General features: G+C 45.1%; 1 protein-coding gene and 1 long non-coding RNA gene across 4 annotated transcripts in view; one reads left to right on the top strand and one right to left on the bottom strand.

Moving 5' to 3' along the window:
* LOC141273827 (uncharacterized) overlaps positions 1 to 18,870 on the bottom strand; it is a 123,940-nt gene that overhangs the window by 4,307 nt on the left and 100,763 nt on the right. For both annotated transcript variants that reach the window (XR_012322141.1, XR_012322140.1), the window contains exon 2: positions 5,040 to 5,574. This is a non-coding gene — a long non-coding RNA (uncharacterized lncRNA). The remainder of the gene's footprint in view (positions 1 to 5,039; positions 5,575 to 18,870) is intronic.
* The window catches only part of LOC141273825 (uncharacterized), a 100,507-nt gene that overhangs the window by 9,976 nt on the left and 71,661 nt on the right, over positions 1 to 18,870 (top strand). The window lies entirely within an intron of this gene.

The following is an 18,870-nucleotide window of genomic DNA, read 5'->3' as shown; positions in this document are numbered from 1 at the left end:
TCTATTAGACTTCTCACTGCCGCTGCATTCCGGATTGGAGCTCCACTGGCTGTCTTGTAGCCCCTCATGGCTCCTATCAGGCCAAAGTCGGGGGCAATCCCAAATCCATACCTAGAGTCCGTGTAGATATTGGCCACTCTACTCTCTGCGCACTTGCAGGCTTCGGTCAGGACAGTACATCGCTGAAGAGCTATATTTTCTGGTAAAAGGAGCTCACATTGGATTCTGACACGACTTTGCATAGCTATATGGTTGTGCTGGGTTTATGCAAGGATAGCTTTCAAATCATGAGGGGCCATTATAGTTGTAGGATGGCCAAGTACAAAATCTGCTGTTCCGTGGAGGAGTTCTATACCTGCCAGCACTGCTTTGAGACATGTTGGAGATGTTTGTGCCGCTGGATCCAATTTACTGGAATAATATCCGTTGGGTCTCATGTGGCCTCCATGTTTTTGTTACCAGAACTCCTGAGGCATGGCCACATGCTTCAGAGACAAATAGAATGGAAATTCATAGTTAGTGCAGGGGCTGAAATGATGAGTTCTTAAAACTGATCCATTGCATCCTCAGCTTCTTGGTCAAAATGCAGGTCAAACTCAGAAGAGTGGACCCGATCATATAGAGGTTGCATGAGAGCTGACGCGTTAGGGATCCACTGCCTGCAGTATGTGACCATTCCCAGGAAAGTTTGGAGTTGTTTGACAGTTCTCGGGTACGGGATGTCACGGGTGGCAGTTTTCCGCTCTTCAGTGAGATGCTTGGTACCTTGGGATATGCAATGACCCAAAAAACTATTTTGGTACAACACCATTGTAGCTTTCGCAGAGTAACTTTGCATCCGATGGTGGCCAGAAATCGGAGCACAGAATAGTTGAACCTGTGGCAAGTTTGGTCATCGGTACAACAGAGGAGTAGATCATCAACATATTGCATCAATGTGACTTCAGGGTTCTCACTCTTCCAGGGTTGGAGACAGGTAGTTAAGACAAGTGTGAAGTGATGAGGGGAGTTCTGAGCTCCTTGAGGCATAACGGTCCAGGTGTACTGTATTCCTCTGTGTGTAAAAGCAAAAAGATACTAACAGTCTGGATGCAGGGGCACACTGAAGGAGTTTGCCAAGTCGATTACTGTGAAATGTGTTGCCTCAGGGGGAATTTCACTGAGTAATGTATGTGGACTTGGCACCACTGGGGTCTCCAGGATTGTAATTGCATTCACAGCTCTCAGATCTTCCACCATCCTAAATTTATCCGGTTCTCCTTTTGCAGTTTTCTTATTCACTGGAAACAATGGAGTATTAGCAGGAGAAACACAGGGAATAATGCTCCTTTCTTGAGTAATTCTTGGATCTGGACATATTCTTGGGCTGCTTTCAGTGGTGTACTGTGGGAGTCTGGGAATCCGTGCACCTTCTTTCAAGAAAACGTGGACTGGCGGGATAGGCAGCTGGCCTATATCATCAGGACCTTGAGAACAGAGTTCAGGTGGTATGAAGTGAAGATAATGCTGTGAACTGGCGGTTGTTGCAGATTGGATGACACACAATGGGCTCTGTAATTCTGCACAGGTTCTCTTGGCATTGTCTCATACTCTTTCTGTGATGGCTGTCTATACTCTTGGCGGGAGTACAATGGATTCCCTTGGTAGCGTGGAGAATCTCTTCTTTCAAATTGCGGGTTGTAGTAGAGTGGCATCGAGCCATAGAAAAGATCCCCTCTATATTCTCTGGACATTCTCTTATGAAATGACCTGGTTAGTTACAATGGTAACAGATTGGTTCCCTTTAGTCTTAAACTCGGTCCTCTGTACATTTGTTTCTCTATGGCTTTAGCAACGAGGAGTACCTTTCGCGGCGACATGTCCACATATTCTGGTCTGGAGTCTGTAAGCTTCGCTGAGATTTCCCCTCTGAGTCTCCTAACAAATGAAGTGACTAGCAGATTCTGTTGGATCCTCTGACCTTCATTGAACCCTTGATCCTTGGACAGAGTATAGATTCTGGTGTAAAATTTTTTGACATTCTCCCCTGATTCTTGAGTATAGTCCGATACACTGGTAGATGAGTCTGTGAGCCGCTCCTTGGCTCATTGCTGAAGTTGTTGACAAAAAGCTCCTCCGGATTGGTAAGTCTCCTTCTCTGTCACTTGGCTGTCATTCAGAGCTAATTGAATTATTGGCCAAAACGCATCTCCCGCTTTAATGCTAGTGATTTCATGAAGATCTTTCCAAGTGGCTGAATAAGTTTGTTGAATTTGTCTGATTCTTCTGTAGAACACCATAGGGTGTCTGTCTGGGTCAGGTAGTTGTCTAATCACTCGATAAACTTGCAAAGGTGTGAATGCCACATATCTATTATGGCAATCTGGCACTGGAGACTCTGACTGAGAAGATGTTGAGGGGGGTACCGGCAACACCGCAACAGGAGATGGGCTTGTTTGTCTAGGAAATAACCCGAATGAACTATCTTCTGAGGTCATCTGGCGGCTGAGTGAGTCTGATCTAGCTGTGGTACTTTCCAAAGATTTATGATAGTCATTGCTGATTAGTCTTATCTCCTCCAACGTAGTTAGTCCTCTATACTCCCGTATAGCTTGGACTATTGCTTGGGCACAGGCTTGCATAGGAAATCCATACATTCCAGAATTTATAGCAGGAAGAGCAATATAAGTAAGGTTCCTTGTTCCAGCATAGTTCAGAATATTGATTGTAGCTCCAAGTTGTGACACACACTGATCATGATGATCTTCATCGTACACTGGACCTACTGCATGGTAATCTCCCTGGTCTGGTGGCTACCAGGTCTGTTGCCTAGACTGGTCCTGAAGAATGTACAATGCTGTTAGTCTTCCTGAATAGCATTACCTCAGGCTTGCACAATAGTCTTAGCCACTCCTCCTCTATTTTGTAATCTACGGTTTGCTGCATTAACCATTCCATCCACTCTGTGTTACCAGATCGCCCAGACCTGCTGTTAGCACCGTTGATTACTTCCAAATCATTCTTTCTGTCTATGGTTTCCACACCTGTGGGTATTGTTCATCTGAAATGGGTGGCACAGGAATCCTCCCAATCCGAAGGGAATTCTGATACTGGTGTACGAAATGTCACACAAGCCGGTTTACCTTCTGGATCGCTGCTTGTTGTGGACGCTGATGTTGGTGGTGGTGACGCCTCTTCATCCCACGGCTCCTCCGGTTCAATAGTATTTCTCTTTCGGTTAAGGGCCTGCCGGAACTCCGGACTATTAAATAGAGTTTCGGCACTGGGCAAATGAGGATAGGGAGGGAGATAATCTTTTGGGACATAGTACGCACCATCCAGAGTGACAACCAGACACACTGCTATAGAAGTAAATGTTGCTGTTGATGTTCCTGGTGTAGCGTGTATTGTGGCCTGTATTCCGGGTGCACCAAGATGGCCGCCACCGAAAGAAGCACACTGCAGGAAAGGTGCGCTCCACTGGGAAGGAACACACCCACTGACATATGGTCAGAGGCCAGATGTGTTGCAATGGGTGTAGTAACATGGCCGCTGCAGGATGAGGATGGGGCACTAGGAGTGGCTTGGGTAGTAGCGAGGAGTGGGCCTCCTGTACGGGGCACTTGACATGCAACACAATCTGCTGACAATGGATTCTGCTGGCCACAATTAGAACACACCCAACAATTCATTGCGCCGCCATTATAGGGCGGTGGCGGAGGCATGTTGGGGAGGGGAGGAACAGTGGGAGGTGTGGGACATGGTGCCCCACATGCAAGACAAGTATTTCTATTATTAGGATTCTGCTGACTGCAATTTGTACAGGTCCATCCCCCTTGTCCGCCATTATTGGGCGGTGGCTGAAGAGCAGCATCTTTGTAATTCACATAACATGGCATCTTTCCCTTATTGTCTGTATTTTCTTCCTCTACCCACCCTTCTTTTCACAAATTCTCTACTGTTCTATACCAAGCCAAAGCTGTTTGTAACAATTCTTCATCTTCTAGCTTGCCCTTTCTTCTTCATAATTTGTTGCCATTCTAGCAGCTGTAAACGGCCCTTATCTGGTAGCTTGCATATTTTAGTTAACTGTTTAAGTTTCTGCACATATTTTTTCCCTTTTTTCGATAAACTCAGCGCAACCTTTTTCCACATGTATGCACTTTGCAACAACCCATTATCTTCCAGTTTTCACAAATTGCTGCATTCAACATCTCGTACTGTAATCTACCCCCCCCCTCCCGAGTACAACCCACACAATGACATTACTTTGTTGGTTTTCTCTACATATTTCCTTCCTTCTCTTTTAGCAACTACATCTTTGGGATCCTGTCGCTCCTGATCGAGCCACCCCTGCGACACAAACAATGTCTTTAGTTTTTCCATGATTTTGGCTCCAGGCGTACCATCCCCTTAGACTTATGATCAGACAAGGCAGCTGATACACAAGTAGAATTGTAACAGGTCCCTACACTCCCTACCAAGCATTGAATTGATTATTTTACGACTTAATAAAGCACTGAACACCCCGTGCACCTTCGTCCTAGTGACATCTTAATATACGGCTTAACGATGCAGTCGGCTCCCTGCGTATTCCACGTCTTAATAGAGGATTGGTTAACCTCGTGTGCCCGCGCCCTAATAACGTCTTAATACACGACTTATCAGTAACTTCCCTCCCCGCGTGTCCCACAACTTAATACACAACTTAATAGAGGCCCCGCATGCCCGCTCCCTAATGGCGACTTAATACACGACTTATCAGCAACATCACTCTCTGGGTGTACGCGTTATAAACAAAGAAATTTTCCTAAATCCTCAATTGTATACTTGTACGCCACTGCGTACAAAGATCGTTCTAATGGGACGGAACACCTCAGAAACCACAGAGCAGCAGTTAGCCAGGAGCGACTACACACCAGAGTTCATGGAATCACACAGTGGGGACCCGCCCAGTCACACGAGGCTATCCCTAAGCGCCAATCTAGACACCACATACTCACCAGAGACCGCTCAAAATACGAGTAAGCACTACGGATTCATTAAATCTGCATACTTACCGTATTCAGTGATGAGAGTTGATCAGGCTCTTGCATTGAGCAGTCCCGGCTCGTCCGTAGGTGGTCCGGTGATGGGCACCCAGAGACCTAGAGTCCCCTTGAGTGTGATCCGAGTCACGGCACCATTTGTGGAGGTTTCACCAATTTAAAATACTCTAGGTAACTGCTCTCCTCCAAATTAAAGATGTCCGAGTGCATGCAAAGAAGCTAATTAACCAAATTTGCTAATCTGGTTGAAAAACTTCACTCAGAGACTGAACCACGCAAAATGGCATCCTTTATTACGTAGACATGGGGTTATATAGTATTCTTCTTCTAGGTGGGATTAGTAAAATTCATTGCTCTTTCTGATAACTCGGCACGCTGCAATTTGCTCATCCATGTATCTCTTTTTCTGAGTAACGCCTTAGGAATTCCGATGGGAGGGGGTGAGTTTGTCTCTCAGCGCCATCTTTGCCAACTCGACATGAATCTCTCTGTTATCAGCCATGCACATGCATACGTCATTCCCAGGAAATCATTTAGTTGATCGTGTCTACAATAAAACGGGAAGCTGTTAGTTATATCTTCATTAACTCTTAACATAATTCATGTTCATATACACATTTGCATATATACATACACATAGATTATTCCATCATCTCTATATTAATTCACACTGATTAGGTAATCTATTAAAATAAACTAATTAATTTTCTATAATATTCTGTATATATTTTACCTTGACATCATTATATATGACTACATAAATCATTCTGAAATTAGATCACTACAAGACATATTTCTTGCCGTGGAACCGCCCGGCAGACTAGTGGTTCTTCCACGAGCAATTAAAAAGCTATATCAACTCACTAACCAAACAAACAAACCTTTTTAGGCTACTCACCTCCTTTGAAAACCTATGCCTATCAAATAGCCCTCCAAACCGCACAGTTTCTCTACTAAACAAAGTTTATCAAGACAGCCAAGCCACCGTACAAAATTTCCCAAGGTCCTTTTTTAAATGGAAAAGTGACATTGGAAGATCATTATCACCCGAGGATCTAAATAAAATCCTATTATTTACTTCAAGGTCGTCGTTGTGCTCGGTGTCACAGGAGAGGAGCTACAAACTCTTATCTAGATGGTACAGATGCCCTTCCATTATTCATTCTATTTATCTCACAACTCCAGACACTTGCTGGAGTTGTCTCAAGGATAGAGGCTCATACACTCATATTTGGTGGTCATGTCCACCTATTAAGAGCCTGTGGCTAGCAATATTTGAACTCTAGAATAAACTATCTATTAGCAGGATCCAAGCCACAATAGAGTAAGCCCTATTATCGCTAAGTGACATCTCAATATCAAAATTCAAGAAGGCCCTACTCAGACATTTTCTCACGGCTGTCAGAAATCTGATCCCACGGTATTGGAAGCAAGAGAGAACTCCAACACGTTCAGAATTTGTGTCTGATCTGAGCTCAACAACATATATAGAATGGAGTTACTGATAGGACAAGATACTGGAAATCCTGACAAGGTTTATAATACATGGGCCCCTTGGATTGCCTTTAGGGAAACTTCAGATCTAGTTATCTGGTTGAACTAAATACTAACTCATGTTTTGATATATACAACATCTTACACACTGCACCTGTTTCTTATAACTCCAATTGATTACAAGATTAACTGAAGATCAGGCTCCTAAGGAGCTATTGATCTGAACTTGTTCAGGGATGAGACTTAACCCCTTCCCCCCCCCCCATCCTCTTCCACAACTTTTTTCCTCCCCAACTTCTCTCTCCCTTCATTCATATCATTGGAATATCTATATCACACTATTACTGTCAATGTTTATTTTATTCTTCATCAACGTTGATAATGACATATGATATTCTCTATTGTTAATTATACTCAAGTGAATATATATTTTTTCAAAATGCACATGTAATCTTAAACTTGAAATGCTATATGATTTTCCAATTGATATGCCTCTATTGACTATTCATAATTCTTCAATAAAGCTTTGATTTATGAAAAAATAATTATTGATTATACAATCAATAATTTTTAATACAAAATTAAATTGACAGGTTTTTGTTTTGTTTTGTTTCTGCAGCCACTGGGGCTGTCATTTGCATATGCTGGTGTGTAGGAACACTTATACACCTCAAATACGGCAGCCCTTGTTCATAGTAGTCTGTGGTCGCTGTCCGGCTGCATCTCCTACACTGTGGCTGCCTCCTGCTTTGACCTGGGCTGTCCAGGTCACAACTGTGGGAGCAGATCGGCACCATTTTTGTGAAGCTCGCAGCTGCCCGGCTGAGAGTGATGACAGGAGATGCGGGGATCAGAGGTCCTGCATGAGGGGAGTATCGGCGGCGGGTAGCTGTGATCACAGCGTGACATTAGTAGAACAATACAACAGGGCTGTGGAGTCGGTGAGCCAAACCTCCGACTCCTCAATTTCCATGACACCGACTCTGACTCCCTCATACATGGCTCATGTGTAACCCCTTTCTGACGTGTGACCTAATAGTACGTCATGGTGACCTTGGCCGATTAGACCAATGACTTACTATTAGGTCATATGGTGATCGCGCCCGCACACAAGCGGTGCGGGGCGATCACCGCCGGGTGTCAGCTGATTGTCACAGCTGCCACCCGGTACTATGTGCAGGAAGCGGTCCTGCACCGCTCCCTGCACATTAACCCCCTCAATGCTGCGATCGAAGTCGATCGCAGAATTGCGGGGGCAAGGGGGAGGTGATCGCAGATACTCGCCTCTCCTGCCAGCGTCCAACGCTGTCTGCCGCGGCTCCTGGATGTTGCCATGACGACCCAATTTCGTCATGACAAAATCCGGGTCACCAGACAGCAGGAAGATACTTCTCCCTCTGCAGCAGTGACCGCCTGTATAGCACAGGGAGCAGCTGCTGCTCTCTATGCTATACAGGCTTTCTGAAAATAAAAAGTGAATGTCTCATAGTGGGACAAGGTGTAAAAGTAAAAAAAAGAACCAGAATGTGGAAAAAAATGTATATGTGTATATATGTGTGTATGTGTATATATATATATATATATATATATATATATATATATATATATATATATATATATATAATAATAATCCAAATAAATAAAAATATATTGTACCCATAAATAAACATTATTGTGGATAAAACAAACAATAAAAGTACCCATATATGGTATCGCTGCGTCTGGACCTTTCCTATAAAACCGTCCCACTAGTTAACCCCTGAATCTGATATCACTGTAATCGCACCGACCCGAAGAATAAAGCGGTCTAATCACTTATACCGCATGAGGAACGGTGTAAAAAATAAACTCTAGGGTTAGGGTTGTGCTGGGGTTAGGGTTGGGATTTTTTCAAAAGTAAAGAAAAAAAAAATGACGATATGGCGACTAGTGAGCGCAAGTGCTCGCTACTTGAGTTTGCATCGGGTGCTCATGTATGCACATAGTATCGCGGGGTGCTGGAATGGCATGCTCGAATCTCTGCCCCAAATCCTGGACCCCCCCAGCTTGCATCTTCCACCAATTCCCCCACCTATCGCATCAAACCAACTCCAAACTACAGTAACCTCTCTTACGCAAAACCTGTCCCCCTGATGCCCACCATGCTGCTCCCTCTCTCTGGAGCATTCTAGAATGCACGCTCTGTCTGCACCAAGCTCCATTTTGTCCACGACCTCTTTACCTCTCGTCATCTCTCCTTTCTGGGCATCACAGAGACATGGCTGACACCCTCTGACACTGCCTCCCCTGCTGCGCTGTGTTACGACGGCCTCCACTTCACCAACACTCCTCGCCCTGGAAACAGACATGGTGGAGGAGTGGGTCTTCTCCTCTCTAACAACTGCACCTTTAGCCCTACTCCTCTTCTTCCCTCCGTTATTCTCCCTTCTTTTGAAGTCCACTCTGTCCGCATTTACTCTCCCTCCAACCTCCAAGTGGCTGTCATATACCGACCCCTGGGCCCGACCACTGCCTTTATTGACCAATTCTCCACCTGGCTTCTTTACTTTCTCTCGGCTGACATTCCCACAATCATCATGGGCGATTTCATCATCCCCACTGACACTCGCCAGTCAGCAGCATCCAAAATTTTGTCGATTACTTCATCCTTTGGACTTACTCAGTGGTCCTCCTCAGCCACCCACACTGACGGACACACACTAGACCTCATCTTCACCAGTCTCTGCTCCCTATCTAACCTCACAACCTCCCTCCTACCCCTATCTGACCACCATCTACTCACATTCTCATCCCTGTCCTCCTCACCTGTCACCCATGTCCGGCAACTAGCAAACCCTCGCAGAAACCTTGCACATCTAGACACTCACACACTCTGACTCTGTTCTACCACTCACATCTATATCCTCACTCCATGACACAGACACCGCCACCACTTTCTACAATGCCACTCTCGAATCAGCTATTGACTCGGTCGCCCCTCTTGTGCATGGCAGAGCACGACCAGTCAACAGGCAACCCTGGCACAACAACCTCACTAAACAGCTTCGACAAGCGTCCAGGGTTGTGGAGCGGCGTTGGGAAGAAAACACATACTCAAGATGACTTCACTGCATTCAAACAAGCAACGCTCGCATTCAAATCAGCACTCACCTCTGCTAAACAGTCATATTTCACAACCCTCATATCCTCCCTATCCTACAACCCAAACAGCTATTCAACACTTTTAACTCTCTCCTCCGCCCTCCACTGCCCCCTCTGAGCTCCCTCATCTCTGCTGAGGAGTTTGGCACACACTTCAGAAACAAGATTGACCAAACACGGCAAGTCTTTACTGTCCGACCACCCCAACCCCTTTGTTTTCCACACCATTGACCTACCCCCATAACCTCCCTTCCCAACATCACGGAAAGAGACGTTACTCGTCTCCTCTCCAAATCACACCTCACCACATGTGCACTCGACCCCATCCCATCCCACCTCCTCCCCAACCTCACCCCCACACTCGTCTCATCCCTAACCCATCTCTTCAACCTATCACTACCTTCTGATACTTTCCCCGCTGCCTTCAAACATGCCACAATCACGCCCATCCTCAAAAAGCCATCCCTCGACCCAACCGCCTTGTCCAGCTATCGCCCCATATCGCTGCTCCCATTTGCCTCCAAACTCCTTGAGCAACACGTTCACGCTGAGCTTTCCTCCCACTTTTAATTTAACTCTCTCTTCAACAATCGACAATTCAGCTTCCGCCCCCACCATTCCACCAAAACTGCTCTTACCAAAATCACCAATGACTTACAACCAAAGCTAACAGACAATTCTCTGTACTACTTCTTCTTGACCTGTCCTATGCTTTCGATACAGTTGACCACTGCCTCCTACTACAGATCCTCTCTTCCTTTGGTGTCAAAGACCTTGCCCTATCCTGGATCTCCTCATACCTTTCTAACCGCACATTTAGCGTCTCCCACTCCCACACTACCTCCTCACCCCGCCCCCTCTCTGTTGGAGTCCCTCAAGGCTCTGTCCTAGGACCCCTACTCTTCTCAATCTATACCCTTGGCCTGGGACAGCTCATAAAATCCCAAGGCTTCCAGTACCATCTGTATGCCGATGACACCCAGATCTACCTGTCTGGCCCAGATGTCACCTCTCTGCTGTCCAGAATCCCAGCATGTCTAGCAGCCATATTCTCCTTCTTCTCCTCCTGCTACCTCAAGCTCCATGTGGACAAAACTGAACTCATTATCTTTCCCCCATCTCTCATATCCCTCCCACCTGATCATTCTATCACAATAAATTACATCACTCTTTCCGCTGTACCGACAATCCGCTGCCTCGGAGTAACCCTTGACTCTGCCCTGTCCTTCAAACCCCACATCCAAGCTCTCGCCACCTCCAGCTCAAGAATATTTCCAGGATCTGTCCTTTCCTCAACCCTCAATCTACTAAACTGCTTGTGCATGCCCTCATCATCTCCCGCCTCGACTATTGCAACATCCTCCTCTGTGGCCTACCTGCTAACATTCTCGCACCCCTCCAGTCCGTCCTCAACTCTGCTGCACGACTTGTTCATCTCTCGCCTCGCTACTCCTCTGCTACCCCCCTTTGCAAATCCCTTCACTGGCTCCCATTCCCCCAGCGTATCCAGTTCAAACTACCAACACTGACCTACAAGGCCATCCATAACCTCTCTCCTCCTTACATCTCTGAACTAATCTCCTGGTATATTCCCTCACGTAACCTCCGGTCCTCCCAAGACCTCCTTCTCTCCTCCACACTTATCTGTTCCTCACGCAATCTCCTCCAAGATTTCTCCCGAATATCCCCCATCCTATGGAATTCTGTGCCTCAACACGTCCGATTATCAACCACACTTGGATCCTTCAGATGGAACCTGAAAACCCATCTCTTCAAGCAAGCTTACAGCCTGCCATGACCTTGCTTCCTACCACCCCCAACAACACCGGAGCTACTGCAACCCCTCAACCTACTGTCTCAGCCCCATTCCTGTAGAATGTAAGCCCGCAAAGGCAGGGTCCTCTTCCCTCCGTACCAGTCTATCATTGTTAGTTTGTTTACTGTAAGTGATATTTGTATTTGGTATGTAACCCCTTATGTACAGCGCCATGGAATCAATGGCGCTATATAAATTAATAATAATAATATAATGTTTTGCAGCTGTTATACAGCCAAAAAAAAACCTCGAGTGGATTGCCTGTCATGCACGAGCGATCCCCACGTGTGTTTTTTTGGGTGTCTAGTAACCATGAAACATGCGGGCGGGGACTCCAGCATGTCATTCGAGCACCCATGATACATGGTGCATACCTGAGTACCCGATGCAAACTTAAACAGTGGTTTTCCCCCACATATGGGGTATCAGCATGCTCAGGAGGAATTGCACAACAAATTGCATGGTGCAACTTCTCCTGTTACCCTTATGAAAATGCAAAATTGGAGGCTGAAAAACATTTTTGTTGCAAAAATGTGAATTTTATTTTTACGGCTCAATGTTCTAAACTTCTGTGAAGCACCTGGGGGTTCAAGGTGCTCATCACACATCTAGATAAGTTCCCTGAGTTGTCTAGTTTCCAAAATGTTGTCACTTGTGGGGGGTTTCCACTGTTTAGGCACATCAGGGGCTCTCCAAATGGAACATGGCGTCCGCTAATTATTCAAGCAAATTTTACATTCAAAAAGTCAAATGGTGCTTCTTCCCTTCCGAGCCGTGCCGTGCACCCAAGCAGTGTTTTTTCCCCACATATGGGGTATTGACATGCTCAGTAGAAATTGCACAAAAAAATTTGGGTTACATTTTTTCCTGATACCCTTATAAAAATAAAAAAAAAATTGGGTCTAAAGTTTACATTTTTAGGAAAAAAAGTTAAATGTTCATTGTTTTCTTCCACATTCCTAAAATTCCTGTGAAGCACCTGAAGGGTTAGTAAGCTTCTTAAATGTGCTTTTGAACATCTTGAGGGGTGCAGTTTTTAGAATGGTGTCACTTTTGGGTATTTTCTGTCATAAAGGCCCCTCAAAGTCACTTCAAATGTGATGTGGTTCCTAAAAAAATTGTTTTGTAAATTTTTTTGGAAAACTTAGAAATCGCTGGCCAACTTTTAACCCTTATAGCGCCCTATAAAAAAAAAAAAAAATTTTGGTTTCAAAATTGTGCTGATGTAAAGTAGACATGTGGGAAATGTTATTTATTAACTATTTTGTGTGACATATCTCTCTGATTTAAGGGCATGAAAATTGCAACATTTTCAAAATTTTCACCAATTTTCCATTTTTTTCACAAATAAACGCAAGAGTTATCGAAGAAATTTTACCACGATCATGAAGTACAATCTGTCCTAAGAAAACTATCTCAGAATCAGGGGGATCTGTGGAAGCATTTTAGAGTAATTACCTTATAAAGTGACATTGGTCAGAATTGTAAAAATTGGCCTGGTTATTAACGTGCAAACCACCCTCGGGGGTAAAGGGGTTAAGTGATAAATTTAATGTAGCACAGATTCATCTCAGCTAAAAGTCTAGATCCTTAGATCAGGAATAGGACAGACATTTATAGGACATTTCATAACTTTCCCAAATTCTTATGAAAAAATGTTCCCCACAAACTGCCTTGAACTATTGTACCCAATTTATTTTATATTTTAGGAGCTGGAGTCAGTCCATTTTATACCGACTCCACCAAAATGGACACCGACTCCAACTCCACAGCCCTGGAATACAAGGCTACAGATCATCGCTCACTGCCGCCACTGTGTTCAGAGCACAGCAGAGAAATCCTCACAATGCTGTGCTCTGAACACTCTGACTCCCCTCTATTATGTCACTTTAAGTTGACATAATAGAGCCGTGTATCAATACTGTATTGAGCACTATATGGGGCACATTATATTGTACTGTTATAAATCATGAGGGCAAATAGAATTTCTGCTATGTAAGCCCCTGCTAATAGAGCCATGTATCTAATGCATATACATTACACCACTGCTCCCATAGAAGTAGACAGAGCTGGATCACAAATTACACCACTGCTCCCATAGAAGTGGACAGAGCGGGGTCACACATTTCTAAGGAAGCAGTGGTGTAATGTATGACACCACTCAATCCACTTCTATGGGAACAATAGTGTAATTCGTGACCCAGCATGTGATACTCTCCACGTATCTAACCCCAGCTTAAGCAGCACAGCACAAATAGAACCCGTGCTGCCGGCCGTCCTCGGTGACAGTTTACTTGTCAATATCACTTTTCTGGCACCAACAAAATGGCTCCGCACTGTGATCCTAAACTTCATCCTTTTGCAACACCCAGAAGAGGAGGGGAAGAGTGACCGTTACACATGTGAGAGCAGATCCTGCCCACATTTGCGGCAGTCGTAATGTGGGGCTCCTCTACACTAGGTTTTCATGAAAAATTTCAGCACCTGCTCCCCCTACTGTTTAAAAGTGGAAAATCTCAAACCTTTTTAACTCCTTAATGACCGCTGTAACGCACATTCACGGCTGCAGCAAAGGGTACTTATTCCTCAGCGCCGCTCTTTCACAGCGCTGAAGAATAACAGTGCAGTATCCTTCAGCGTCAGAAAATCTCCGGGGTCTCAGCTGAAACCTCAGAGAACATTATCACGGACGGTTTTTATGGTTCCCTGTCACGTGATCGCTGTTATAAAGCCGAATAATGGCGATCACCCAAAAAAAAAAAAAAAAAAAAAAAAGCACATTTTAAAATTTATTTCTCTCTCCTCTGATATGATCTAACATGTCTGAGTAACTGTTGATCTCCTGCTCATGCAGAAAGAAAATGGCGGGCGATCACTGCAATCACGAAAAAAAAGTGTGCCCACTGTTGCAATCATTTCTCTCTCCTCTGACATGATTTACATGTCGCAGGAGAGAAAAATGAAGCCCCCTGAGCCCACCAGGTACCTCCACTGTCCCCCTGCCCTCCGTCATTTTCCTGAAAAAAAAAAAAAAATGGGCGCAAGCGCGGTCCATCTGCCGGCCGGTACCCTGCAACAATAGGGAAGTTTTCTTATTGGTTTCTTTTGCTAAAAAAATAATAAATCCAATCCCTCTTTGTCCCCCCTCAGTTAGATAAAAATTGTAAAATAAGAAAATGTTTTTCCATTTCTGCGATTAGGGTTGTGTTAGGATTGTGTTAAGATTAAGGTTAGGGTTGTGTTAGGATTAGGGTTGTGTTGGGGTTGGGATTTTTTTCAAAACTAAAGAAAAAAAAAAATGATGACAATATGACTTGTGTTAAGTGCAAATGTTCGCTACTTGAATTTTCATTGGGTACTTGAGTGAAATGCTTGAGGCCCACATGTTTCGTTGCTGTTATACAACCAAAAAAACAAGCATACACGGGTAATCCCCACATTTTTTTTTAGGGTGTCTAACAGCTGAAAAACATGCGGGGTGGGGACTCTAGCATGTCACTCAAGCACCCGCAATACTTGGTGCATACCCGAGCACCCGATGCAAATTCAAGTAGCGAGTAGAGATGAGCGTTGTTCGACTCGAACTGTTCGCCAATCTCAAATTCGAGCTGTTTTGGGCGGTGTTCGAGCCATTCGGCGAACACGAACGATTTGAGAAAAATTCGGCTGTTCGAGGTTATGTTCGATAACTGTTCGTGCACCAAAATCGTTACTGGATTTTTTCTCAGTAATGATGAAAATTAATGTTAATACGCAGTTTGAGTGTACAGCGGGGTGGGGGGAGGGGCAGGGGATGGATCTCTGCAGGAATAATGAAGATCTACATTTTTTTTTTCTTTCCCGCATTTACAGTGGGGAGGTGCAATCTGTCAGCCTATCAGCAGCGCACACACGGAGTGAAGTGCTTTTTTTCACACAAGCAAGGGCATGAGTCATTGGCAGTGTATGTCACATGTCCTTGCCCTATAAGACCAAGCCATTTTCCCCGTCGCCACCATTTTCTCACTGCTGCAGCTGCGTATTAGACGGCACCGCTATTGCTGTGTGCGCTATACCTTGTTAATTTCAAGCCAATTTTTGCACAAATCTACAGATAGCTTGGGAGTAGGGAATAGTTGTGATTGCAGACCTTTTAAGGACTAGGTTACAGCATTTCCTACGACTTTTATCAGGCAGGTCTGTGCTCTTAAATAGATAGATTGTGGGAATAAAGACTAATTGTAATTGGAGTCCTTTTCAGGACTAGGTTACATCAGTTCCTATCAGTTTTTGCCAGGCAGGTCTGTGCCAGTGCTGTGCAAGTTTTTTTTCACAGCATTTGGCTGAATCTAGCAAAGCTAATCCTTTTTGGCTTATTGCAGAGTGTGTTAGTCAGTGGAGTAGCCTATCTGTGTTGCAAGATATACCACCTGTGTATAGAATACCAATTTTTTTACTGCACCTAGTGAAGTAAAATCTTTTGGGCATAGCATCATTCTTAGTCCATCTATACTGACCTCCATCAGGTTGCAAACTGAATATAATTTTTTTCTGCATCTAGCTCTGAAAAAATATTTGGCCTTCTAGCAGTGTGTGGGACTTGTTCTATTAGTCCATCTATACTGACCTCCATCAGGTTGCAAATTCAATATAATTTTTTTCTGCATCGAGCTCTGAAAAAATATTTGGGCTTCTAGCTGTGTGTGGGACTTGTTCTATTAGTCCATCTATACTGACCTCCATCAGGTTGCAAACTGAATATAATTTTTTTCTGCATCTACCTCTGAAAAAATATTTGGGCTTCTAGCTGTGTGTGGGACTTGTTCTATTAGTCCATCTATACTGACCTCCATCAGGTTGCAAACTGAATATAATTTTTTTCTGCATCTACCTCTGAAAAAATATTTGGGCTTCTAGCTGTGTGTGGGACTTATTCTATTAGTCCATCTATACTGACCTCCATCAGGTTGCAAACTGAATATAATTTTTTTCTGCATCTACCTCTGAAAAAATATTTGGGCTTCTAGCTGTGTGTGGGACTTGTTCTATTAGTCCATCTATACTGACCTCCATCAGGTTGCAAATTCAATATAATTTTTTTCTGCATCTAACCCAGCCAATAGTTTTGGCCTAATACCACAGTTTGGCCATTCAGCTCTGCTCGGTTCCCATCCATTGTTTTTTTGTGCAAACAACTCCAGAGTTGTGAATTAGTTAACCACCAAAATGAGTGGAAAAAGGCCTGCTGCTGGTGGAAAGGGGAATAGGCGTGTTGGGAAGGGGAAAAAAGGTTGTGTCCGTGGGGTAGGTGTTAAAGCAACAGTAACATCTGCAGAAGAAAGACCATCTTCCAGCCAAACTAAAATGTCTACTTCTTTTTGCGGACAATGTGATAAGATCCCTTTCTTACGGCCACGCCAATCGCTACAAATTCCAGATGAGGCACAAAAACAGCAGGTGCTTAAACAGATATCAAGTGTTCCTTTAAGTGGGCTCTCCTCCACATCAACTTCAACATCACAAATACTCCAGTCCTCAAAGGTGTCACCCCAATCGCACTTGCTTCCTCACAGCTCCCAAATCTCCAGCTGCCCGTCTGAGCATGAGGTAGAACAGATGGTTGAGTCTGCAGAGCTGTTTACTCATACTATAGCCTGGGAATCAGAGGTCGACTCCAGCGCTTCTGTGAATCCAGACGAGGAAATGATCTGCACTGATGCCCAGAATCTTTGAGTCGGATCCAGGACCAGACGCAGAAGGTTCTGACCATAATGTAGACCCTCATTCCCAAACTGTAACTCCTGTTGGTGGAGTCAATGAGGAAGACGATGATGAGACTCAAATACCTGATTGGAGCGACAACTTTAGTTTTTTGTCAGGGCAGGAACAGGTTGGCTCTGAGGACGACGGGTGTGATAATGCACAGGGTGATGATGATGAGGTTGGAGATCCCACTTACTGTCAACCCACAGTCAGCCAGTCGATGAGGTCAGCAGAGGAGGTGGAGGAGGATGCTAGTGACGACGTGGTCAGGTTGCGCCTTCCTGGACAGAGACGTAGTACTGGAAGCACGTCAACAACTGCATCCTCAAACACAACTCTGCCTCTCACCACAAGTCGTGGTGGCTCTTCAGGTCGCATGGGTGCTAAGCCTTGCATAGCCTGGGCATTTTTTCAGATCGATAAAGATGACCCAACTCGTGTTATCTGTGACATTTGTCAGCAAAAGCTAAGTAGAGGCCAAAAAATACATAGTTTGAGTACTTCATGCATGAACCGGCACATGGACATGAAGCATAAGTTGCAGTGGGAAGCTCACTGTGCTACAATGCGGCCTAGCCGGCCGGGCCAACCACCGTCTGCCATATCTTGTGCATCCGCGGCCTCTTCATCCTCTGTGACTGGGGAGACAGCAGTCACACCTGTTTTGGGGCGCAGACCTGCCACCTCTTTACCCGCAACAGCCAGCGTGATTGGCAGGTCATCATTTTCTTTGGAGGTGGTAACACCAGCTGGTGTTGAGCGCTGTCCGACATCGATAGCACCACCTTTGGATCAAGGCAACCTAACATGTCCGCCTGCATCTTCATCACAGACCGGCAGTTTGCCGGGGACACCCTTATCAACCCCGTCTAAGCACAATAGCCAGCCCTCGGTCCCTCAGATGTGGACAAGTAAAAGACCATTTCCTCCTAGCCATGAGAAAGCTAAGAGGTTGAATTTCACCATCTGCAAGCTCTTGGCTACAGAAATGCTGCCTTTCCGCATGGTGAACACAGAGGATTTTCGAGACCTTATGTCCGTCGCAGTGCCCCAGTACCAGATGCCCAGTCGGCACTACTTCTCAAAGAAAGGTGTGCCTGCTCTCCACCAGCATGTCGCACACAACATCACCGCTTCTTTGAGAAACTCTGTGTGTGACAGCGTGCATTTCACCACAGACACTTGGACGAGTAGGCATGGACAGGGGCGTTACATGTCGCTGACTGGGCACTGGGTAACTATGGTGACAGCAGGACAAGGGGCTGCTGTCCAAGTTTTGCCGTCCCCACGAGTTGTGCGTCAATCCTCTTTATCTCAAAGTTCCTCCACTGCTTCTGCCTCCTCTCGGTCCTCCACCTGCACCCAAAGCCTGTCTGGTCATGCCACAAGCTTTCTAACTGCGCAGAAGGGATCCTGCACACCTCCTTACTATGCTGGCAGTAGGGCTCAACGTCATCAGGCGGTTTTTACTTTGAAATGTCTGGGAAATGTGAGTCACACAGCTGAGGAGTTGTGGTCAGCTCTGGAGAACCAATTTCATGAATGGTTGTCTCCACTGGACCTGAAACCAGGGAAGGCCGTGTGCGACAATGCTGCAAACCTGGCTGCGGCCCTTCGCCGGGGCAATGTCACACACGTGCCTTGTATGGC

Source organism: Phyllobates terribilis, unplaced genomic scaffold, assembly GCF_046119375.1.
Source record: "Phyllobates terribilis strain yellow unplaced genomic scaffold, ASM4611937v1 Scaffold_5__5_contigs__length_657084704, whole genome shotgun sequence".
Classification (NCBI taxonomy): Eukaryota; Metazoa; Chordata; class Amphibia; order Anura; family Dendrobatidae; genus Phyllobates; species Phyllobates terribilis.
The sequence above is the reverse complement of the archived record's forward strand: the minus strand, read 5'-3'. Positions and strand labels throughout refer to the sequence as shown.